Source organism: Triticum urartu, chromosome 7, assembly GCF_003073215.2.
Source record: "Triticum urartu cultivar G1812 chromosome 7, Tu2.1, whole genome shotgun sequence".
Taxonomy (NCBI): Eukaryota; Viridiplantae; Streptophyta; class Magnoliopsida; order Poales; family Poaceae; genus Triticum; species Triticum urartu.
The window spans coordinates 261,580,229-261,606,852 of NC_053028.1; the positions used below are offsets into that span (position 1 = coordinate 261,580,229).

The 26,624-nt window shown below is 45.6% G+C and overlaps 1 pseudogene; it reads left to right on the forward strand.

Moving 5' to 3' along the window:
• Positions 1-9,816: 9,816 nt before the first annotated feature.
• LOC125520218 lies at positions 9,817-10,973 on the forward strand (annotated as a pseudogene).
• The last annotated feature ends 15,651 nt before the right edge of the window (positions 10,974-26,624 follow it).

A 26,624-nucleotide genomic window follows, 5' to 3' on the forward strand; every position in this document is an offset into this window, starting at 1 on the left:
AAGAAGTTCGCTTAGACCCCAGCCGACTACACACAGTCGACTGCGGTCCCAGGGGCTACACCCAGTGGGTGCACTTGGCGTGCCCCCGCTGACTAAGACGCAAAAAAGGCTGTTCAGACCCCAGTCGACTGCCAGCAGTCGAATGCGGTCTCGGGGACTACACCCAGTGGGTGCACTTGGCGTGCCCCCACAGGTTCAGCTCCCACTCGACCGGCCCACCTGAGTCGAGTGTAAGGAGTAAAAAAGAAAAGAAAGGAGAACTCAGACCCCAGCCGACTGCCAGCAGTCGACCGCGGTCTCGGGGACTACACCCAGTGGGTGCACTTAGCGTGCCCCCACCGGTTAAGATCCCACTCGCCCAGACCGAGTGGAAAATCGAAACTACCAAAAACAACAAAACACCCAGTGGGTGCTCTAATTTGACGCAAACAACAACAGATTATGTAGAAGAAGATTTTTTCGAGTAACACTTCCTCAGAGAGCAAAAACAGTCGGAAAGTCTACTCACTTGGACATTGGCCCGAAGGGCAGTACTGGCGTCGTAGGCAGCCTGGCTGTTCTCATGCACCGTCTTCACCCACTCCATCATCATGTCAGCCTGTCGGATGGCTTCCGCAGCCGCTTCCGACTGGTTGTCCGGGATGGGGTAGCTGGTGAAAAAGTGAGCAGTCGACCCAGGTGCGGCGGCTTGGAGCTCCGTGGTGTGGAGTTGGACGACTGAAGGAATCACAGGTGCAGTCGGCGGTGTGGGGTGCTCACTCGACAAAGGTGCAGCGAAGGTCACAGAAGCCCTGCCCGCGTCTTCAGGTTGACGGACGGGAGGTGTCGTAGTGGGTTCTTGCCGAGACATCCTACCAGCGGCTACCTTCTTGCTCTTCTTGGGCTTAAGAGCCACATCTTCATCGTCATCTGGAAGATTGATGACGTTGGGTGGAGCTGCAAGGCAGATCATTCGACCCCAAGTGAGCCACTCGAACGCGATCGACCAAAGAATCAAGAACGAAATCGCAAGAGTTTATACCTGGGTTGGAGGTTACCGCATCTTCCATTTCCTCGTCCCAGTATTGGAGAGAAGAGGTTCCTGATGTAGCAGCACTGCAAAGACCCGCACTCAATTGGTTACGTCCGGTTAATTGAGTCGACAAGAAGGACAATTCAGATGGTTACCCGGAGATAGTAGGAACGGTCACTTTGATCCTGGGCAAAGCTTTTGGCAGCTTGGAGGAGGTAGCTTTCGGCGCTGGAGGCGGCGCAACTTTGGACTGCTTTGGAGCCTTTTCAGTCGGCATCGGGGAAGACGTCCTAGGACGCTTCGAAGACTGACCAGTCGGCGCGGCCACCAAGTCCGGAGCACTTGCCGGGTCGTGAGCATGTTTGGATCTCCTTTCCCTGCGAGGAGGCGAGTCGACTTATTCGTCATCGGTCGATTCGTTGCTCTCCTCGTCCTCCTCGGCCTCTGAATGCTCCTCGCTGCTCTCGCCCCCGCTGGCTTCTTCCTCGGCGTCTTGGTCCTGCACTCCGTTGGGCATTGAGTACATGTCGATGAGGGCCTGAAATGACAACGATCAAAGGAAATTCAGTCGACCATAAACAAGATATCACACGGTGAATCGGAAAGATACTTGATAAAACAGAACTATACCTGCTCCGGCTGGTGCGAGTTGTCGAATGGAATCACCCTCCTAGACCCCCGAGGGTTGTCTTTGTTGCTGGTGATCCCCATCAACCACTTCTGTATCCTCGCTGACATCCTCCGGGTGGATCCGAGTGGAATCCTCGAGCCCAGAGTACATCAACATCGGATGATCACGCGCCTGAAGCGGTTGGATGCGTCGACCGAGAAAGACCTCCAGCAGGTCCATCCCGGTCACCCAGTCGCGGACGAGTTGGACGACCCGCTCGACCAACACCTTGACCCGCGCCTTCTCTTCTGGAACGGGTGCAGGCTTCTCCACTTGAGCCAACGAAAAGGGAGGAAGTCCAGTCGACTGACCCGGGGTCGGCTGATCCTTGCGGTAGAACCAAGTCGACTGCCAGCCCCAGACCGAGTCAGGAAGAATCATGGCTGGGAAAGTACTCTTGCTCCTCATCTGGATCCCCAGACCCTCGCACATCTGGATCACTTGTGTCTTCTCATCACTTGACTTGGCCTTTTTGACCGACTGGGAGCGGCAGGTGAAGATGTCATTGAAAAGACCCCAGTGTGGTCGACAGCCCAAGAAGTTTTCACACATCGACACGAAAGTGGCCAGATAGACTATGGTGTTTGGAGTGAAATGGTGGAATTGAGCCCCAAAGAAGTTCAAAAAACCCCGGAAGAAAGGATGGGGAGACAGTGAGAATCCGCGATCTACGTGGGTCGCAAGGAGAACACACTCACCCTCCCTTGGTTGCGGCTCAGTTTCGTTCCCCGGGAGCCGTGCCGACTTGTCGGGGATCAGTCCCCCCTCCACCAGGTTGTCGAGGTCGGCCTGGGTGATTGTTGAGCGGATCCAGTCGCCCTGGATCCAGCCTAGCGGCAGGTCGGATCTCGACGAGGACCCGCCCCGGCTGGTCCGCTTGCCCTTCGCCTTCGCGGTCGCCTTCTTCGCGCGCTCCAGCGCCACCGTCTTCTCTTTCCCCATGGCGACGGAGCGAGCTCGAGCAAGAGTCCGGCAATGAGAGCAGAAGTGAGCGCGTCGGAGAGATTGGGAGAAGAAGAAGAGAGAATGGGAGCGCACGGGGCAGAGGCCTGGTCTGGGGCCTTTTATAAGGTCGTTACCTGAGTGACTGACTGGTGGACCCAGGTGATCTAAACAAATCCCGCAATAGTCGCGCGTGCAGTACGTGGCAAAAAAGGTGGCGCGGGGATCGAGGAGACTTGCCTAATCCGTCCCGATAACCTCGGTTCCGTCCATCTAGCGCACTTCCCAAAATACGAATCCCGCGAGATCCGCGGAGAGCACAACAACCTGTCAGACTGAAGACAAACATCCTCTACATCATCATTTGGAATTCTACCATGAAAATTCACTCGACAAAAACCAAGAATGGACCAAGGCGACTGAGAAAGGAGTCGACGTCGTCACCTCAACTCATTGTTCCAGAACAAGATATACTCATAACACAAAGAATGGGTCGGAAGTGTTCCCAACTCCTTCCCCACTCAAACCCTGATCCATTCGGGGGCTAATGATGAAGCTATGTACCTAGGTCAGCCATGCTCTAGCTAAGCCCTCCGAGATCTTCCCAAGCAGAGTCGATCCAACCCTTCCTCTGATGATAAAGTGGCCATGAAACACCTTCCTCTGATGTTGGAGGGCTTAGCTAGAGCATGGCTGAATCAGTTAGTGCCTAGCATCATCTATACTTGGGAAGATATCGCCCAAGTGTTTGTCAGAACATTCGAGGGCACTTGCAAACGGCCGGCAGGTTTGACAGAGTTACAGTGTTGTGTTCAGAAGCCGAATGAAACTTTGAGGGATTATATCTAGAGATGGATCACCCTACACCACACAGTAGAAGATGTGTCGGATCATCAGGAAATTTGTGCCTTTAAGGAAGGCATCAGGTATCGAGAGTTGAATATGAAGTTCGGCCGGACAGGAAATATGACTCTGGGTCGGATGATGGAAATTGCCACCAAGTATGCCAATGGTGAAGAAGAAGAGCGACTCCGGAGCGGCAAGCACAAAGCAGTTGCCCACGAAGCCGGAGGAGGAAACTCTGGTCGGAAACAGAAGCGCAAGGCCGAGCCAGCTGCTCTGGGTGAAGCCTAGGCTGTGGTGCAAGGAAAGTTCAAGGGGAAGCCCAAAGGGCCGTGGAACCCCAAGAAAGTAAAAGATCAAGATGGGAATGATGTGTTGGATCTGTCGTCCCATATCCACACCAAAAAGATGAAGAAGGTAATTTCATTTACCCGAAGCACACCACTCGGCAGTGTTGGCTCCTAATCCAGCATTTCCGAGAGAAACAGCCCAAGGAAAAGGAGAAAGAAGCAGACAAGGCTTAGGATGAGGAAGAGGATGATGATGGTTATCCCCACGTGTATTACACTCTGATGATTTTTGCTGACGTTGAGAGCAAAAGTCGATTGAAAGTCATCAACAGGGAAGTGAACATGGTCGCTCCGGTGACACCCAGTTACTTGAAGTGGTCACAGACTGCCATTACATTTGACCAGTCTGACCATCTAGCGCACATATCCACCCCTAGGAGGCAAGCACTAGTGGTCGACCCGGTGGTCGAAGGCACTCGACTGACAAAGGTCCTAATGGACGGTGGTAGTGGCCTGAACATACTGTATGCAGAGACATTGAAGGGAATGGGCATTCTGATGTCCAGACTCAGCGAAAGCCATATGAGTTTCCATGGGGTCATTCCAGGCAAGAAGGCTGCATCCCTCGGTCAGATTGCACTCGACGTGGTTTTCGGTGATTCCAAAAATTACCGCAAAGAAAAGTTGACGTTTGAAGTTGTGGATTTCCAGAGTGCTTATCATGCAATTCTAGGCAGGCCAGCTTATGCACGATTTATGGCTCGACCATGCTACATGTACCTCAAACTGAAGATGCCTGGTCCCAGAGGAGTGATCACTATCTCTGGTAACCGGAAGAAGGCAGAAGAATGCTTTCAGAAGGGCTCAAAGATCGCCGATGCCCAGATGGCCGTGGTAGAATTGCAAGAATACCAGAAAAATGCAGATCCAAGTGACTTATTGCGAGCCAAGAAGCCAACCACAGATTCAGTGTTCCAGTCGTCTGGTGAAACGAAGTCGACTCACATTCACCTGACGGATCCCAATGCACCTTCGACTCACATTTCAACCACACTCGACTCCAAATAGGAAGAAGCGCTCATCCAGTTCCTCCATGAGAACTGGGACATCTTTGCATGGAAGCCTTCTGAGATGCCGGGTGTTGCCAGGGGACTGGCTGAGCATCGTTTGCGAGTTGACCCGAAGGTGAAACTAGTTAAAGAGCATCTTCGACGGTCTGCCGTCCAGAAAAGAAAGGCAATCGGTGAAGAGGTGGCTCGGCTTTTGGCAGCTGAGTTTATCCGAGTGATTTATCACTCCGAGTGGTTAGCCAATGTTTTCATGGTCCCAAAGAAAGACGACTCACTTCGCATGTGTATTGATTTCAAGCATATCAATCGGGCTTGCCCGAAAGATCACTTCCCTCTCCCTCGCATCGATCAGATAGTCGACTCGACTGCAGGGTGCGAGCGTTTGTCCTTTTTGGACGCCTACTCCGGGTACCACCAGATCCGTCTGTACGGACCCGACGAGATAAAGATAGCTTTCATCACCCCGTTTGGGTGCTTCTATTATGTCACAATGCCATTCGGTTTGAAGAACGCCGGAGCCACATTCATGCGGATGATTCAGAAGTGCCTGCTCACTCAGATCAGTCGGAATGTGGAAGCATACATGGATGACATTGTGGTCAAGTCACGTAAAGGTTCCGACCTACTGACCGACCTTGCTGAAACCTTTGCCAACCTCAGAAGGTATGATATCAAGCTCAATCCATCAAAGTGCACGTTTGGAATTCTAGGTGGAAAGTTACTCGGTTTTCTTGTTTCCGAACGAGGAATCGATGCTAACCCAGAGAAAGTAGGCGCTATACTCCGAATGAAAAGCCCTGTGCATGTGCATGATGTCCAAAAGCTTACTGGTTGCTTGGCCGCCCTAAGTCAATTCATTTCTCGCCTCAGTGAAAAGGCGCTGCCTCTTTACCGACTGATGAAGAGATCAGACAAGTTCGAGTGGGCCCCAGAAGCTGATGGAACGTTTGCAGAGCTAAAAGCCCTGCTTTCCACCCAGCCGGTACTTGCTGCTCCAATCAACAAAGAGCCTCTACTGCTTTATATAGCAGCCACTAGACAAGTCGTCAGTACAGTACTTACGGTCGAGCGGGAAGCAGAAGGAAAAGCTTATAAGGTTCAACACCCAGTTTATTATATTTCTGAAGTCCTGACCCCGTCAAAACAGAGATATCCTCATTATCAGAAGCTTGTCTATGGGATTTACATGACCACGGAGAAGGTTGCACACTATTTCTCGGATCACTCTGTTACAGTCGTCAGCGACGCTCCATTGTCAGAGATTCTGCACAACAGAGATGCAACTGGTCGAGTGGCCAAATGGGCGATTGAACTCCTTCCCTTGGATATCAAGTTTGAGGCAAAGAAAGCTATCAAGTCCCAAGCAATAGCAGATTTCCTCGTTGAGTGGATCGAACAGCAACTGCCGACTCAAGTTCACTCTGAGCACTGGACCATGTTCTTTGACGGATCCAAGATGTTGAACGGTTCTGGTGCTGGAGTAGTTCTGGTATCCCCCCGAGGAGACAGGCTCAGATATGTCCTCCAGATTCACTTTGATTCCTCCAACAATGAAGAGGTTCCTGATGTAGCAGCACTGGAAAGACCCGCACTCAATCGGCTATGTCCGGTTAATTGAGTCGACGAGAAGGACAAGTCAGATGGTTAGCCGGAGATAGTAGGAACGGTCACTTTGATCCTGGGCAAAGCTTTTGGCAGCTTGGAGGAGGTAGCTTTCGGCGCTGGAGGCGGCGCAACTTTGGACTGCTTTGGAGCCTTTTCAGTCGGCGTCGCGGAAGACGTCCTAGTACGCTTCGAAGACTGAACAGTCGGCGCGGCCACCAAGTCCGGAGCACTTGCCGGGTCGTGAGCGTGTTTGGATCTCCTTTCCCTGCGAGGAGGCGAGTCGACTTCTTCGTCATTGGTCGATTCGTTGCTCTCCTCGTCCTCCTCGGCCTCCGAATGCTCCTCGCCACTCTCGCCCCCGCTGGCTTCTTCCTCGGCGTCTTGGTCCTGCACTCCGTTGGGCATTGAGTACATGTCGGTGAGGGCCTGAAAAGACAACGATCAAAGGAAATTCAGTCGACCATAAACAAGATCTCACACGGTGAATCGGAAAGATATTTGATAAAACAAAACTATACCTGCTCCGGCTGGTGCGAGTTGTCGAATGGAATCACCCTCCTAGACCCCCGAGGGTTGTCTTTGTTGCTGGTGATCCCCATCAACCACTTCTCCAAAGTATCCTTGCTGACATCCTCCGGGTGGATCCGAGTGGAATCCTCGAGCCCAGAGTACATCCACATCGGATGATCACGCACCTGAAGCGGTTGGATGCGTCGACCGAGAAAGACCTCCAGCAGGTCCATCCCGGTCACCCAGTCACGGACGAGTTGGACGACCCACTCGACCAACACCTTGACCTGCGCCTTCTCTTCTGGAACTACCTTCAGGGGGCAGGCTTCTCCACTCGAGCCAAGGAAAAGGGAGGAAGTCCAGTCGATTGACCTGGGGTCGGCTGATCCTTGCAGCAGAACCAAGTCGACTGCCAGCCCCGGACCGAGTCAGGAAGAATCATGGCTGGGAAAGTACTCTTGCTCCTCATCTGGATCCCCAGACCCCCGCACATCTGGATCACTTGTGTCTTCTCGTCACTCGACTTGGCCTTTTTGACCGACTGGGAGCGGCAGGTGAAGATGTGTTTGAAAAGACCCCAGTGTGGTTGACAGCCCAAGAAGTTTTCACACATCGACATGAAAGTGGCCAGATAGACTATGGTGTTTGGAGTGAAATGGTGGAATTGAGCCCCAAAGAAGTTCAAAAAACCCCGGAAGAAAGGATGGGGAGACAGTGAGAATCCGCGATCTACGTGGGTCGCAAGGAGAACACACTCACCCTCCCTTGGTTGCGGCTCAGTTTCGTTCCCCGGGAGCCGTGCCGACTTGTCAGGGATCAGTCCCCCCTCCACCAGGTCATCGAGGTCGGCCTGGGTGATTGTCGAGCGGATCCAGTCGCCCTGGATCCAGCCTTGCGGCAGGTCGGATCTCGACGAGGACCCGCCCCGGCTGGTCCGCTTGCCCTTCGCCTTCGCGGTCGCCTTCTTTGCACGCTCCAGCGCCACCGTCTTCTCTTTCCCCATGGTGACGGAGCGAGCTCGAGCGAGAGTCCGGCGACAAGAGCAGAAGCGATCGCGTCGGAGAGATTGGGAGAAGAAGAAGAGAGAATGGGAGCGCACGGGGCAGAGGCCTGGTCCGGGGCCTTTTATAAGGTCGTTACCCGAGTGACTGACTGGTGGACCCAGGCGATCTAAACAAATCCCGCAACAGTCGCACGCGCAGCACGTGGCAAAAAAGGTTTCGCGGGGATCGAGGAGACTTGCCTAATCCGTCCCGATACCCTTGGTTCCGTCCGTCTGGCGCACTTCCCAAAATTCGAATCCCGTGAGATCCGCGGAGAGCAGAAAACCTGTCAGACTGAAGACAAACATCCTCTACATCATCATTCGGAATTCTACCATGAAAATTTAGTCGACAAAAACCAAGAATGGACCAAGGCGACTGAGAAAGGAGTCGACGTCGTCACCTCAACTCATTGTTCCAGAACAAGATATACTCATAACACAAAGAATGGGTCGAAAGTGTTCCCAAATCCTTCCCCACTCAAACCCTGATCCATTCGGGGGCTAATGATGAAGCTATGTACCTAGGGTAGGGTCATGGATCTGTCCAACATACCCTCCCCAAGGACATCTCTACAAAGAATCAGAAGAAATCGAAGAGAAACCATCATCCACTCGACCGTGAAGATGTACTCACTCGACCACCTTGAAGACACTCGACCACTAGAGGATGAGAAACCTTCCACTCTGCAACGGTCAGGACTTAAACCATAGCTTCATGGACATTCACTACACTTTACTACAGACGTTACCAGTAACGCTCCTGCTTTATGAACATTGAACCCTGTGTAACGGAGGGGAGCAGGGGTCATGGCGCACTCTATATAAGCCACCCCCTCCTCTGGGACAAGGGTTCGCACTTTCTGTAATTCACACACATATAATCAGTCGACCGCCTCAGGGCTCTGAGACGTAGGGCTGTTACTTCCTCCGAGAAGGGCCTGAACTCGTAAAACTCGTGTGTACAACTCCTCCATAGCTAGGATCTTGCCTCTACATTCTTACTCCCCTATTCTACTGTCAGTCTTAGAACCACGACACTACCCACCTACAACACACGTTGCATAGGGAGACCACCTGAACACCACGACAGCCACAAATATGTAATGGATAGTGAAATATGGTACTTCTATGAGGTTGTGAGTGAAAAGGAGCATCTGCGTGCCTGGGAAGAATGTTAAGTGGTATAAAATTCTTGCACTTGACGTATGATCGGGGCTCACGTATTCTATATAGAAAAGAAAATAGAAGCCGGGTACCAAGGCAATTTTTGGACTCCGGATTAAATTAATTAAGATTGATTAACTAACTTAGTTCCTTTAATATATGATGATCCGGTTACTTAAGTTGTCTTAATCAACTTATTACGTCCGTGTTACACTCCTCGCCTCTACAAGCGATCACGTCTAATCAATTTATATTGGTAGGCTACATGATTCTTAGCCATATTCTCTGTACGTACCCACAATTATGTAAATCAACACTTAGTGTGACGCCTCTAATAAAATCCAAATAGTAGAAAGTTTATACATGCACTGCAAAGACGACAACCAACTTATATATATTGGCCCCCCTTCTCCTACTCACGCTAAAACATTATTAAGCTCCATAGGAATAGGACCGATAGAATCAACGTCACCATGCAATCACATTCAACTAAAGTCTGTTTGATTTATACCATCAGCCCACCAGATGCTAGGTCCATTTGATTTATAACATCTGCCCACCAAATGTACTTCACCGCTACGCTGGAGACCATCTCCATCGCCTATACTTAAATACATGCATCGACCTATATAAGACACCCAATTCCATTTGCATAAGGCAAGCAGGGCACACATTGCACGCTAGTGGTAGCAAGCAATCCATCAAGCATACCATGACCATATCAAAAGCTTTGGTCCTTGGCGTCCTCAGATGCCTATACTTTTGTAGTTCGATCTTAGCAGCTCACGAGCTTGATGATGGCTTGTCGATGGTGGCAAGGCACGAGAGTTGGATGGTGCAGTACAACCGTGTGTACAAGGATGCTGTTGAGAAGGCACATCAATTTGATGTGTTCAAGGCCAATCTCGGGTTCATCGAGTCGTTTAACACTGAGAAACGGAAGATCTATTTGGGCGTCAATCAGTTCACTAACCTCACCAACGAGGAGTCAAGGATACAAAGGCTAACAAGGGGTATAAACCAAGGTTGGAGAAGGTTCCTACCGGATTCAGGTATGAGAATGTAAGTCTTGACGCACTTCCGACAACCATAGACTGGAGGACCAAAGGTTCAGTCACCCCCATCAAGGATCAGGGCCAATGTTGTAAGTATATTTAGGATAACAATGTATTGCACATACATTTCATATTTTAGAATGTCGTCTTATAGTATCTGCCAAAGTGTACCATGTGTAGGTTGTTGTTGGGAGTTTTTCGCTGTCGCTGCTACGGAGGGCATCGTTAAGCTCAAAACTGGCAAGCTTATCTCATTGTCAGAGCAAGAGTTGGTGGATTGTGATGTCCAGGGTGAAGACCAAGGCTGTGAAGGAGGGCTCATGGATGATGCATTTAAGTTCATAATCAAGAATGGCGGTCTCACCACTGAGTCCAACTACCCATATACGGCGGCAGATGACAAGTGCAAGAGTGGAACCAACGGTGTCGCAACCATCAAAAGCTATGAGGATGTTCCAACCAACAACGAGGGAGCCCTCATGCAAGCCATCAGAAGCCAACCTGTCTGAGTAGCTGTTGATGGAGGAGATATAACGTTCCAATTTTACAAAGTTGGAGAGATGACTGGCTCATGTGGCACTGACCTAGACCATGGTATTGCAGCTATTGGTTATGGCAAGACTAGCGACGGAAAAAAGTATTGGTTGTTGAAGAATTCATGGGGAACAACATGGGGTGAGAATAGATATTTAAGAATGGAGAAGGACATTCCTGACAAGAGAGGCATGTGTGGCCTTTCGATGGAGCCATCTTACCCCACTGCATAGAAAGAGTGTCATATGCCACATATCCTCCTATGCATACACATATCACATAATTGCACACATGCACTTTAATTAAGTATAGTTCACATGTGTATCTAAATTATGTACAAACTTATGTCATAGTTTCATATTCCATGAATGCAGTATATATTATGACATATATATATATATGTTGAAGCTGAAGGTGGAATAAATGTTGGGTGTCGATTTCTAAATCTCGAGGAATTAAATTAGGATGGACCATTCTATCCCCCAATCGTTATCGTCATGGTCTTTCAATCCTCAACACCAGCCTCCCCTTCCAAACCCCACAATGCCAGCCGCCTGCCCCCTACATGTACTAAAATTCAACTTAACAACAAATTAAACATATTGTTTCTTTTTTAGGGTGCTCAAAAGTGAAGGAAATATGCCCTAGAGGCAATAATAAACTTTTTATTTATATTTTCTTATATCATGATAAATGTTTATTATTCATGCTAGAATTGTATTAAACAGAAACTTAGTACATGTGTGAATACATAGACAAACAGAGTGTCCCTAGTATGCCTCTACTTGACTAGCTCGTTAATCAAAGATGGTTAAGTTTCCTAACCATATACATGTGTTGTCATTTGATGAACAAGATCACTGAAGGAAATATGCCCTAGAGGCAATAATAAAGTTGTTATTTATATTTCCTTATATCATGATAAATATTTATTATTCATGCTAGAATTGTATTAACTGGAAACTTAGTACATGTGTGAATACATAGACAAACAGAGTGTCCCTAGTATGCCTCTACTTGACTAGCTCGTTAATCAAAGATTGTTAAGTTTCCTAGCCATGGACATGTGTTGTCATTTGATGAACGGGATCACATCATTAGAGAATGATGTGATGGACTAGACCCATCCGTTAGCTTAGCACTATGTGTTGGGGAATGCAGTAATTTCAAAAAAATTCCTATGCACACGCAAGATCATGGTGATGCATAGCAACGAGAGGGGAGAGAGTTGTCTACGTACCCTCGTAGAGCGTAAGCGGAAGCGTTATGTCAACACGGTTGATGTAGTCATACGTCTTCATGATCGACCAATCCTAGTACCGAAAGTACGGCACCTCCGTGATCTGCACACGTTCGGCTCGGTGAGTCCCACGAACTCACAATCCAGCAGAGTGTCGAGGGAGAGCTTCGTCGGCACGACGGCGTGATGACGGTGATGATGAAGCTACCGGAACAGGGCTTCGTCTAAGTACCGCTACAATACGATCGAGGTGGATTATGGTGGAGGGGGGCGCCGCACACGGCTAAGGGATCAATGATCAACTTGTGTGTCTATGGGGTGCCCCCCTCCCCCGTATATAAAGGAGTGGAGGAGAGGGAGGGCCGACCCTCTACTATGGCGCGCCCTGGGGAGTCCTACTCCCACCGGGAGTAGGATTCCCCCCCTTCCATGTAGTAGGAGTAGTAGAGAAGGAAAGGGAAGAGAGAAGAGAAGGAAGGAGGGGGTGCCGCCCCCTTGTCCAATTCGGACTAGGCCTTGGGGGGCGCGCGTCCTGCCCTAGGCAGCCCCTCGCTCTCTCCCCTAAAGCCCATTAGGGCCCATATAATCCCCAGGGGGTTCCGGTAACCCCCCGGTACTCCGGTTAATGCCCGAACTCACCTGGAACCATTCCGATGTCCAAACATAGTCATCCAATATATCGATCTTTATGTCTCGACCATTTCGAGACTCCTCGTCATGTTCGTGATCATATCCGGGACTCCGAACAACCTTCGGTACATCAAAACATATAAACTCATAATATCGATCGTCACCGAACGTTAAGCGTGCGGACCCTACGGGTTAAAGAACTATGTAGACATGACCAAGACACGTCTCTGGTCATTAACCAATAGCGGAACCTGGATGTTCATATTGGCTCCCACATATTCTACGAAGATATTTATCGGTCAAACTGCATAACAATATACGTTGTTCCCTTTGTCATCGGTATGTTACTTGCCCGAGATTCGATCGTCGGTATCTCAATACCTAGTTCAATATCGTTACCGGCAATTCTTTTTACTCGTTTTGTAATGCATCATCCTGTAACTAACTCATTAGTTACATTGCTTGCAAGGCTTATAGTGATGTGCATTACTGAGAGGGCCCAGAGATACATCTCTGACAATCGGAGTGACCAATCCTAATCTCGATCTATGCCAACTCAACAAACACCATTGGAGACACCTGTAGATGTAACGCCCCGAGACCATTGCGCCCGGTGTCTTCCAGTTATTCGCTGTCTTTGCCATGTCATTTGCTTGCGTGTTGCATTTTTCCTTGTCATCATACGCATTGCATTTGCATGTTTTCAAAAGTTGCATCCGTCCGGGTCCCCCAATTCTCCTCGTTGTTCGTGATGAGCCCAGACACACTCGCACGCGCCCGCGGCACGTCCGAAATATTATTTTATAAGTGTCCAGAAAATGTTCTCAGAATGGGTTGAAAGTTGGCATGCGGTGTTTTTATGTTGTCAGTAGACCGCCTGCCAAGTTTCATCACATTCGGAGTTCGTTTGATGCCCCAGAGGATAACTATAGCGCCAATATAGTCGGTTTATTCGTCGGACGTTTCGGTCTCCGAAACTGCTGCCGGGCATCTCTCTTCTCTCTCTTTTCTAAGCCCATCAAATCCCTCACCTTTGTTGACCATTCCGAGACCAACCGGGTTTTTGATTCCCTCTTGTCAAACCACCTAATCCCTCTTTGCACAGTGCTTCGACCCTCTCGTCCGTGTCCGAAACTTCCCCGAACCCAAAACCAGACTATCGTTACCGTTGGGTCCGGATCAACCCCAAATATCTATAAAACATCTCCGTTTTCTTATTTGGACTCCCTAGCTATTTATTCGCGACCGTCCGATTCCGATCAGAGGGACCGAGTAGCCTCTAAGCTAACCAACCTACCTATATAACAACCTAACCCTAGACCTAGCTGTCCCATCCATCATTTCCTCCCCACTGCCACAAAATACATCCACTTTGTCTCTTCCTCGTTTTCCCCTCCTAGTCCTGCCCAATCCCGAGTTCCCGACAGACTCCCACCATCCTCGGGATCCACCCCTCCCCATGGCCGCCGCCACTTGTGCAGCCATCGACGACAACAAGCTCCGCCGCCCCCGCAGCAAAAGCTTGACCCCAGCACTCGTCCCCTTCTTATTCTGTTCCTCTCTCACTCCCTTTTCTCCTTCTCTTTATCCCTTTCTTATTCAGTACATGGGATTGTGTGAAGATTACCCCTCTTGCGACAAAACCACCATGCGGTTATGCCTCTAAGTCGTGCCTCGACACGTGGGAGATATAGCCGCATCGTGGGTGTTACAAGTTGGTATCAGAGCCATCCCCGACTTAGGAGCCCCCTGCTTGATCGAATCGCTGACGTTGTTGAGTCTAGAATAAAACGTTTTGAGTCTTAGGATTATATATATCGGAGAGTAGGATTCTTTTTACTCCTCAGTCCCTTCGTCGCTCTGGTGAGGCCTCCTGACGTAGAAGTTTTGACTTTCCTCTCCTCAAATTTCACGAAAAAAAATTTAGGATCACGCGGGTATCTTGGAATCATTTCGATATTCTTGTGACGAGAACATTGTTCTTGGTGCCTCCTGACATTTAGGGGTTGTGGCAGTGTCCCGGGGAGTTGAGCTCCGAGGTGTTGTCGACATCGGAAATCTCTGTTATGCAGTTGTTGGTGAGATAACCTCGACGCCACGCAGTACTGGGACGGGAGTTCAGGAGTATTGCCATAACTCGTATAACAGATACTTTTCGAAGGTTGAGGTACACGATTTACAAAGGTTTCTTGGTTATGTGTTGAAGGATGGATACAGCTGGATGTAGGGATTGTTAGTTTGGGTGAGATATTATGCTTCCCCTGTATCCCCAACACCAGATTGCATAACCAGAAAGTTTCGGGAGTTTATAGGTGGGTATTCAAGTAGCTCCTAGAATATCTTTCCGACAGATGCATGATATGGGATTGGGTAAATCTCTATCATATGTATTTGTTTCGGCTTATTCTGGAAGCCAAATCCTTTGTTTTGTTTTGGTTTGTGGTATTCGAGTTGCTTCAATGTCAAGTGTTGAATCCATACCTTTTCCTAAATGGTGTTCTCATATTTCTATGGGAGTGCTAATCCTTTTCGATCATCGAGATGGTCATGCCAATTCTTTTCCAACCGGCGTGTTTCTCTTCAAGTGGATCCGATCATTTCAACAATTCGCAAGATAACCCCTTAATTTTTCCCAACGGTGTTTGTTCCATCCGTCCCAAGTTGCCTTTGTTTTCCCGCCCTCCCACCCTTTTCTTCAAGGACTCAGATTTCTTTTCCGATCAAGTATCCATCTTATGGATGTGAAGTCTCTTCATTCTTTTCAATCAATGTTCTTATCCGGTGATTCTCAGGAAGATACTAAGGAAGCTTCAAGTCCATCATTCTTCATTCTTTTTCTTCTCCGGTGGATTCAATTCAAGCTTTCAGTGTTGATCATATCCTTTCCTCATTTCAAATGCTTTCTCATGCCGGTGCACCCCCCCTAATCATTCACCTCTCGCTATTCATTTGTTCTGAAGCGCTGAAGATATATCAGAAGATTCATGTTTCCATTCTTAATCCAGTCAAGCTATTTGGAGATTTTTATCTCATTCAAGTCATTTCATTCAACCGGCGCAATCTCTCTTTTAAAATCGTTCAACGGTGTTTTCTTTTAGTGGGCCCTAACCCACAGGTCTTTTCCCAGGATCTTACCTGACTCGTCTAATTTTTCCGGAGTTATTTTCAAATTCTTTCAAAGTTGACGTAAGAATGAATTATCACCAGTCATATGTCTTTCTCCAACATCTTTCAAATTCTTTTCATTGTTGATTCAACCTTTATATTCTTCATTATTCCGGAATGTCTCAACAATTCATGGTGGTGTTTCTCGTCGTCATTCTCGGGTTTGTGAAGACCGAAGAAGAGTTTCTCTTAAATCTTGCTCCATTCTCTTCAAGATTCATGGGTCTAGCTTGATGCCATCTACTCATAATTGTTTTCGATTGTGAGAATTCTTTTCAACCATTCGGAGCAATCCAGGAGTCTTTTCAGTTTGATTCTCCAGAGCCCTTCATCTCAGATTTATCCATTCTCAGCATTCATCTCTCTTTCCCCAATCTTACTGGTGCGTCATTCAAGTATTCTCTAATCACATCATGATCTATTCGTTCTCATGTATCTAAATCCCCTCAAGTATCTCCATTCGTTTTCCAATTCTTCCTAGTGAATTGTGCTTTTGCTACTTTCATGTTCAATTCTTACGGTGGTTCATTCAAGATTTCTTTTCCTTCGTTATCATATCAATTCATTCGTTCTTTCCAATCCTACCGGTGGTTCGTTGAAGTCCTTCTCAAGTTTGCGCTATATCTCTCTTAATCCTTTCTACGAGAATAAGTAGTATGCCAAATCCGTTGCTTGTCATCAATTTAAATTGGTGAAGGATAAGCATAATGTAATTCTTATTCTTGTTTCATCGAGTAAATTCAATTCCTTCTTCCGGAGTTTGTTCACGAGGAAGAAATTCTTGTTTCCAAGTTGCTTCATCTTTTATTTTCTAGAGTTCCAAGCTTCCCGCTTTATCTCGTCGCGAAGCTCCATCTAAATCATTGCAAGGCTTCACCTTATGTTCTCAACTTCTCTTTCTTTTTATCATCCTTTTATTACCGGAGTTCTTCATGGAGGCTCTACATGGTTGTTCGTCAAGGATTCCTTTCATTCTTCAGTTGTTCTTCAAGATTTCTCTCGAAGCTAAGATCCGCCAAGCTATACTCTAAAATAAACATGGTGTTCAACACATGTCTTGGTTTGAGGAGTTCAAGCATTCTTCATCTTGCATTCCGAAGTGCAATTCTTTCTACCTTCTCATTTGAGTTGGTGTTATGTCACTCTTGACAATTTCCCTTCGTGTTTCATGATTCACAAGTTGTCTGGAATGACATATTTTAAACCCATCATTTTCAATTCATTCATGAGATCCTTTGCAACCCATCAATCTCTTCATTGGAGTTATCTTGGGTTATGTTTCACCTAAAGCTTTCCCTAAGGATTGTTACTTTTTATGGTGCTTATAAATGACCCAAGTTCTTCATTTATCCTCCCGAGGAAATAAGTTTCTCGTCTCCTTGTTGATATCAATCCAATCTACTGTTTCCGTTAGTGGCAGAATTTCACTTCATAATTTTGAGACGTTTTCCTTAAGCCCACAACAACCTTATTCTTTTGTTGTTTAATTTTCAACAACTCCATTCAATCCTTCTTTCTAAGGATGCTTTCAAATTCATTGGTGGTAGAAGTTATCATTTTCTTCTACTTTCTTTCTTCCTAACGATCGATCTTCTATTCTTTCTTCCGGAGGCATTGTGACGTTGCTCTTTTAACTCATCATCTCGAATTGTGAGGATCGTGTTCTTTTCGTGCATATCCATTTAACCGGAGTGTCGTGTCCTTCATTCAAGTTCTCTCATCTTATCAAGTTTTGCCTTGCTACCTCTTGAGCACTGCGTTGGTTTTCCCCGAAGAGGAAGGGATGATGCAGCAAAGTAGCATAAGTATTTCCCTCAGTTTTTTGAGAACCAAGGTATCAATCCAGTAGGAGGCTACGCGCGAGTCCCTCGTACCTGCACAAAACAAATAAATCCTCGCAACTAACGCAAATAGGGGTTGTCAATCCCTATAAGGCCACTTACGAGAGTGAGATCTGATAGATATGATAAGATAATATTTTTGGTATTTTTATGATAAAGATGCAAAGTAAAATAAAGGCAAAGTAAATAGCAAAGGAAATAACTAAGTAGTAGGAGATTAATATGATGAAGATAGACACGGGGGCCATAGGTTTCACTAGTGGCTTCTCTCGAGAGCATAAGTATTCTATGGTGGGTGAACAAATTACTGTTGAGCAATTGACAGAATTGAGCATAGTTATGAGAATATCTAGGTATGATCATGTATATAGGCATCACGTCCGAGATAAGTAGACCAACTCCTGCCTGCATCTACTACTATTACTCCACTCATCGACCGCTATCCAGCATGCATCTAGAGTATTAAGTTAAAAACAGAGTAATGCCTTAAGCAAGATGACATGATGTAGAGGGATAGACTCATGCAATATGAAGAAAACCCCATCTTGTTATCCTCAATGGCAAAAATACAATACGTGCCTTGCTGCCCTTACTATCACCGGGAAAGGACACCGCAAGATTGAACCCAAAGCTAAGCACTTCTCCCATTGCAAGAAAGATCAATCTAGTAGGCCAAACCAAACTGATAATTTGAAGAGACTTGTAAAGATAACCAATCATACATAAAATAACTCAGAGAAGATTCAAATATTATTCATAGATAGACTTGATCATAAACCCACAATTCATCGGTCTCAACAAACACACCGCAAAAAGAAAATTACATCGAATAGATCTCCACAAGAGAGGGGGAGAACATTGTATTGAGATCCAAAAAGAGAGAAGAAGCCATCTAGCTACTAACTATGGACCCGTAGGTCTGAGGTAAACTACTCACACTTCATCAGAGGGGCTATGGTGTTGATGTAGAAGCCCTCCGTGATCGATGCCCCCTCCGGCAGAGCTCCGGAACAGGCCCCAAGATGGGATCTCGTGGATACAAAAAGTTACGGCGATGGAATTAGGGTTTTGGCTCCGTATCTGATCGTTCGGGGGTACGTGGATATATATAGGAGGAAGGAGTACGTCGGTGGAGCAACAGGGGGCCCACGAGGGCGGAGGGCGCACCTGGGGTAGGCAGGCGCACCCCCCTACCTCATGGCCTCCTCTTTTCTTTCTTGACATAGGGTCCAAGTTTCCCGGGTCTTGTTCGTTGAGAAAATCACATTCCCGAAGGTTTCATTCCGTTTGGACTCCGTTTGATATTCCTTTTCTTTGAAACCCTAAAACAGGCAAAAAACATCAATTCTGGGCTGGGCCTCCGGTTAATAGGTTAGTCCCAAAAATAATATAAAAGTGGATAATGAAGCCCAATAATGTCCAAAACAGTAGATAATATAGCATGGATCAATCAAAAATTATAGATACGTTGGAGACGAATCAAGCATCCCCAAGCTTAATTCCTGCTCGTCCTCGAGTAGGTAAATGATAAAAACAGAATTTTTGATGCGGAGTGCTACTTGGCATAATTTTAATGTAATTCTTCTTAATTGTGGTATGAATATTCAGATCCGAAAGATTCAAGACAAAAGTTCATATTGACATAAAAATAATAATACTTCAAGTATACTAACTAAGCAATTATGTCTTCTCAAAATAACATGGCCAAAGAAAGTTCATCCCTACAAAATCATATAGTTTAGTCATGTTTCATTTTCGTCACACAAGAATGCTCTCATCATGCACAACCCCGATGACAAGCCAAGCAATTGTTTCATACTTTAGTAATCTCAAACCTATAAACTTTCACGCAATATATGAGCGTGAGCCATGGACATAACACTATGGGTGGAATAGAATATAATGAGGGGGGTTATGTGGAGAAGACAAAAAGGAGAAAGTCTCACATCAATGAGGCTAATCAATGGGCTATGGATATGCCCACCGATTGATGTTAATGCAAGGAGTAGGGATTGCCATGCAACGGATGCACTAGAGCTATAAATGTATGAAAGCTCAACAAAAGAAACTAGTGGGTGTGCATCCAACTTGCTTGCTCATGAATACCTAGGGCACTTGAGGAGGCCCATTGTTGGAATATACAAGCCAAGTTCTATAATGAAAAATTCCCACTAGTATATGAAAGTGACAAAACAAGAGACTCTCTAACATGAAGATTATGGTGCTACTTTGAAGCACAAGTGTGGCCAAGGATAGTAACATTGTCCCTTCTCTCTTTTTCTCTCTCTTTTTTTGGGCCTTTTCTTTTTAATGGCCTTTCTCTTTTTTGGGGGCCTTTTCTTTTTTATGGCCTTTCACCTTTTTTTATTCCTCACTTGGGACAATGCTCTAGAAAATGATGATCATCACACTTCTATTTATTTACAACTCAATGATTACAACTCGATACTAGAACAAATGACTCTATATGAATGCCTCCGGCGGTGTACCGGGATATGCAATGGACCAAGAGTGACATGTATGAACGAATTATGAATAGTGGCTTTGCCACAAATACTATGTCAACTACATGATCATGCTAAGAAATATGACAATAATGAATGTGTCATGATGAACGGAATGATGGAAAGTTGCATGGCAATATATCTCGGAATGGCTATGGAAATGCCATAATAGGTAGGTATGGTGGCTGTTTTGAGGAGGATATAAGGAGGTTTATGTGTGAAAGAGCGTATCATATCACGGGGTTTGGATGCACCGGCGAAGTTTGCGCCAACTCTCAATGTGACAAAGGGCAATGCACGGTACCGAAGAGGCTAGCAAGGATGGAAGGGTGAGAGTGCGTATAATCCATGGACTCAACATTAGTCATAAAGAACTCACATACTTATTGCAAAAATCTACAAGTCATCAGAAACCTCGGTACTACGCGCATGCTCCTGGGGGGATAGATTGGTAGGAAAAGACCATCGCTCGTCCCCGACCGCCACTCATAAGGAAGACAATCAAATAACACCTCATGTTTCAAATTTGTTGCATAACGTTTACCATACATGCATGCTACGGGACTTGCAAACTTCAACACAAGTATTTCTAAATTTCACAATTACTCAACTAGCACGAATTTTATATTATTACCTCCATATCTCAAAACAATCATCAAGCATCAAACTTCTCTTAGTTTTCAAAACACTCTTAAGAAAATTTTACTAACTTTGAATTCCTAGCATATTAGAATTTTAGTAAATTACCATGCTATTAAGACTCTCAAAATAATCTAAGTGAAGCATTAGAGATCAATAGTTTCTATAAAACAAATCCACTACCGTGCTCTAAAAGATATAAGTGAAGTACTAGAGCAAAACTATATAACTCAAAAGATATAAGCGAAGCACATAGAGTATTCTAACAAATTCCAAATCATGTATGGCTCTCTCAAAAGGTGTGTACAGCAAGGATGATTGTGGTAAACTAAAAAGCAAAGACTCAAATAATACAAGACGCTCCAAGCAAAACACATATCATGTGGCGAATAAAAATATAGCTCCAAGTAAAGTTACCGATAGAAGTAGACGAAAGAGGGGATGCCTTCCGGGGCATCGCCAAGCTTTGGCTTTTAGGTGTCCTTAGATTATCTTGGGGATTCCATGGGCATCCCCAATCTTAGGCTCTTGCCACTCCTTGTTCCATAATCCATCAAATCTTTACCCAAAACCTGAAAACTTCACAACACAAAACTTAAAGTAGAAAATGTCGTTAGCTCCGTTAGCGAAAGAAAATAAAAGACCACTTCAAGGTACTGTAATTAAATCATTATTTATTTATATTGGTGTTATACCTACTGTATTCCAACTTCTCTATGGTTTATAAAATATTTTACTAGCCATAGATTCATCAAAATAAGCAAACAACACACGAAAAACAGAATCTGTCAAAAACAGAACAGTCTGTAGTAATCTGTAGCTAGCACAAGATCTGGAACCCGAAAAATTATAAAATAAATTTCTGGACGTGAGGAATTTATCTATGAATCATCTTCAAAAAGAATTAACTAAATAGCACTCTCCAAATAAAAATGACAGCAGTTCTCGTGAGCGCTAAAGTTTCTGTTTTTTACAGCAAATTCAACAAGACTTTCCCCAAGTCTTCCCAACGGTTCTACTTGGCACAAACACTACTTAAACAAAAAAACACAACCAAAACAGAGGCTAGAAAAATTATTTATTACTAAACAGGAGCAAAAATCAAGGAATAAAAATAAAATTGGGTTGCCTCCCAACAAGCGCTATCGTTTAACGCCCCTAGCTAGGCATAACAAGCAAGAATAGATCTAGGTATTGCCATCCTTGGTTTTCAACTTTTTAGTGGAATCAAGCTCGAATCCGGGAGGTTCTTTACGTTTCCCTTCATATTCTGAAATTTTTAGATCTAACGAATCCAACTGCTTATTGCAAAGGGTAATCAACATATTCATGCGGTGAATATTTCCACTAATGTTCTTAAGAGGTTCAAGAGATTTCTGCAAGATTTTAGTAACTTCAATTTTTTTTTCAAAAACTTGTGTCTCTTCCTAAGTAGGATGAGGCCCCTTTTGTTGAGGTAGTGTTCCCACTATACCTTCTATAATTTCAAGTGCAATATGGGGATCGATTTCAATAAAATTGCCTTTGGCAACGCAATCCAAGAGTTGTCTATGAGACATATTTAATCCAACATAAAAATTGCGAAGCAAAATTCTCAGGTTTATTTCAGAGGTACAATTACGATAAGACTCCATTATTCTCAACCAGGCATCTTTTAAGTTTTCTCCTAGTCTCTTGTTTAAAGTGAAAGATTTCGAACTCAGGAGTCAACGGAGAAGATAAGGGACTAGCCATAACGACAAGCAAACAAACTAACACACAAGCAAACAGAAAGCAAGCGGGCAAAAAGAGGCAAATAGAAAAAGAGAGGGAGGATAGAGAGAGAGATAGGGCGAATAAAATGGAAAAGCTGAAGTGGGGGAGAAGGAAACGAGAGGCAAATGGCAAATAATGTAATGCGGGAGATAAGGGTATGTGATGGGTACTTGGTATGTTAACTTTTGCGTAGACCTCCCCGGCAACGGCGCCAGAAATCCTTCTTGCTACCTCTTGAGCACTGCGTTGGTTTTCCCCGAAGAGGAAGGGATGATGCAGCAAAGTAGCGTAAGTATTTCCCTTAGTTTTTTGAGAACCAAGGTATCAATCCAGTAGGAGGCTACGCGCGAGTCCCTTGTACCTGCACAAAACAAATAAATCCTCGCAACCAACGCAAATAGGGGTTGTCAATCCCTATAAGGCCACTTACGAGAGTGAGATCTGATAGATATGATAAGATAATATTTTTGGTATTTTTATGATAAAGATGCAAAGTAAAATAAAGGCAAAGTAAATAGCAAAGGAAATAACTAAGTAGTGGCTTCTCTCGAGAGCATAAGTATTCTACGGTGGGTGAACAAATTACTGTTGAGCAATTGACAGAATTGAGCATAGTTATGAGAATATCTAGGTATGATCATGTATATAGGCATCACGTCCGAGACAACTAGACCGACTCCTTCCTGCATCTACTACTATTACTCCACTCATCGACCGCTATCCAGCATGCATCTAGAGTATTAAGTTAAAAACAGAGTAACGCCTTAAGCAAGATGACATGATGTAGAGGGATAGACTCATGCAATATGAAGAAAACCCCATCTTGTTATCCTCGATGGCAACAATACAATACGTGCCTTGCTGCCCTTACTGTCACCGGGAAAGGACACCGCAAGATTGAACCCAAAGCTAAGCACTTCTCCCATTGCAAGAAAGATCAATCTAGTAGGCCAAACCAAACTGATAATTCGAAGAGACTTGTAAAGATAACCAATCATACATAAAATAACTCAGAGAAGATTCAAATATTATTCATAGATAGACTTGATCATAAACCCACAATTCATCGGTCTCAACAAACACACCGCAAAAAGAAGATTACATCGAATAGATCTCCATAAGAGAGGGGGAGAACATTGTATTGAGATCCAAAAAGAGAGAAGAAGCCATCTAGCTACTAACTATGGACCCGTAGGTCTGAGGTAAACTACTCACACTTCATCAGAGGGGCTATGGTGTTGATGTAGAAGCCCTCCGTGATCGATGCCCCCTCCGGCGGAGCTCCGGAACAGGCCCCAAGATGGGATCTCGTGGATACAAAAAGTTACGGCGGTGGAATTAGGGTTTTGGCTCCGTATCTGATCGTTCGGGGGTACGTGGATATATATAGGAGGAAGGAGTACGTCGGTGGAGCAACAGGGGGCCCACAAGGATGGAGGGCGCGCCTGGGGTAGGCAGGCGCGCGCCCCTACCTCGTGGCCTCCTCTTTTCTTTCTTAACGTAGGGTCCAAGTCTCCCGGGTCTTGTTCGTTGAGAAAATCACGTTCCCGAAGGTTTCATTCCGTTTGGACTCCGTTTGATATTCCTTTTCTTTGAAACCCTAAAACAGGCAAAAAACAACAATTCTGGGCTGGGCCTTCGGTTAATAGGTTAGTCCCAAAAATAATATAAAAGTGGATAATAAAGCCCAATAATGTCCAAAACAGTAGATTATATAGCATGGAGCAATCAAAAATTATAGATACGTTGGAGACGTATCATGCCTCCCTTCTTAACCGGAGTGCTGTCTGAAATCTTTCTTACCCCTTGTGCCATTCTTTCAATAGTACCGGAGGCAGTGTGTTGTTGATTCCATCAAGTATCCTCTCGTCTTGTCAAGTTTATATTTTATGCCTTCCATTTCCAACCGGAGTGTTGTCGTAATCGATCTTTATCGTTCCTTGTACATCGTTTCATCTGGAGTGCTTGCATGTACTTCCTGTCCATTGGAACCCTTTTTCTTATGTCTTTCAACCTACAAGGTTCTAGTAATGTTCCTTGTTCCTCTTTTCTAACAGAGTGTTTTCAACTTTGTTCATCTTCGTTGTATTCTTTCTTTCAATTTGTTCAACCTTGCAAGGTTCTTTGGTTTCACTCATTTGTCAAAGAAGAAACTTAGTTTTACCTCTTCTCTTCCTCTACCGTTTCCCTCCGGTGCCATCCTAGATCTCGAGACGAGATCCTCTTGTAGTGGTGGAGTGTTGTAACGCCCCGAGACCGTTGCGCCGGGTGTCTTCTAGTTATTCACTGTCTTTGCCATGTCATTTGCTTGCGTGTTGCATTTTCCTTGTCATCATCTGCATTGCATCTGCATGTTTTCAAAACTTGCATCCGTTTAGGTCCCCTAGTTCTCTTCGTTGTCCGTGCTGAGCCCAGACACACTCGCACGTGCCCGCGACACATCCAAAGTAGTATTTTATAAGTGGCCGGAAAATGTTCTCAGAATGGGCTAAAAGTTGGCATGCTGTGTTGTTATGTTTTCAGTAGACCACCTGCCAAGTTTCATCACATTCGGAGTTCGTTTGATGCCCCAGAGGATAACTATAGCGGCAATATAGTCGGTTTATTCGTCGAACGCTTCGGTCTCTGAAACTGCTGCCGGGCATCTCTCTTCTCTCTTTTATGAGCCCATCAAACCCCTCACCTTCATTGACCGTTCCGAGACCAACCGGATTTTCGATTCCCTCTTGTCAAACCACCTAATCCCTCTTTACATAGTGCATCGACCCTCTCGTCCGTGTCCGAAACTTCCCCGAACCCGAAACCGGACTATCGTTAATGTTGTGTCCGGATCATCCCCAAACATCTATAAAACATCTCCGTTTTCTTATTTGGACTCCCTAGCTATTTATTCGCGACCGTCCGATTCTGATCAGAGGGACCGAGTAGCCTCTAAGCTAACCAACCTACCTATATGACAACCTGGCCCTAGACCTAGCTGTCCCATCCATCATTTCCTCCCTGCCACCGCAAAAGATATCCACTTTGTCTCTTCCTCATTTTCCCCTCCTAGTCCTGCCGAATCCCGAGTTCCAGACAGACTCCCATCATCCTCGGGATCCACCCGTCCCCATGGCCGCCGCCACTTGTGCAGCCATCGATGACAGCAAGCTCGGCCGCCCCCGCAGCAAAAGCTCGACCCCGCCGCTCCTCCCCTTCTTATTCTGTTCCTCTCTCACTCCCTTTTTCTCCTTCTCTTTATCCCTTTCTTATTTAGTACATGGGATTGTGTGAAGATTACCCCTCTTGCGACAAAACCACCATGCGGTTATGCCTCTAAGTCGTGCCTCGACACGTGGGAGGTATAGCCGCATCGTGGGTGTTACAGTAGAGCACCTTTATAATCACCCAGTTACGTTGTGACATTTGGTAGCACACAAAGTGTTCCTCCGATATTGGGGAGTTGCATGATCTCATAGTCATAGGAACATGTATAAGTTATGGAGAAAGCAATAGCAACAAACTAAACAATCATCGTGCTAAGCTAACGGATGGGTCAATTCAATCACATCATTCTCTAATGATGTGATCCTGTTAATCAAATGGCAACTCATGTGTATGGTCTGGAAACATAACCATCATTGATTCAACGAGCTAGTCAAGTAGAGGCGCACTAGTGACACCCTGTTTGTCTATGTATTCACACATGTACTAAGTTTCCTGTTAATACAATTTTAGCATGAATAATAAACATTTATCATGATATAAGGAAATATAAATAATAACTTTATTATTGCCTCTAGGGCATATTTCCTTCAGTCTCCCACTTGCACTAGAGTCAATAATCTAGATTACATTGTAATGATTCTAACACCCATGGAGTCTTGGTGCTGATCATGTTTTGCTCGTGAGAGAGGGTTAGTCAACGGGTCTGCAACATTCAGATCCGTATGTATCTTGCAAATCTCTATGTCTTCCTCCTTGACTTGATCGCGGATGGGATTGAAGCGTCTCTTGATGTGCTTGGTTCTCTTGTGAAATCAAGATTCCTTTGCCAAGGCAATTACACTAGTATTGTCACAAAAGATTTTCATTGGACCCGATGCACTAGGTATGACACCTAGATCGGAT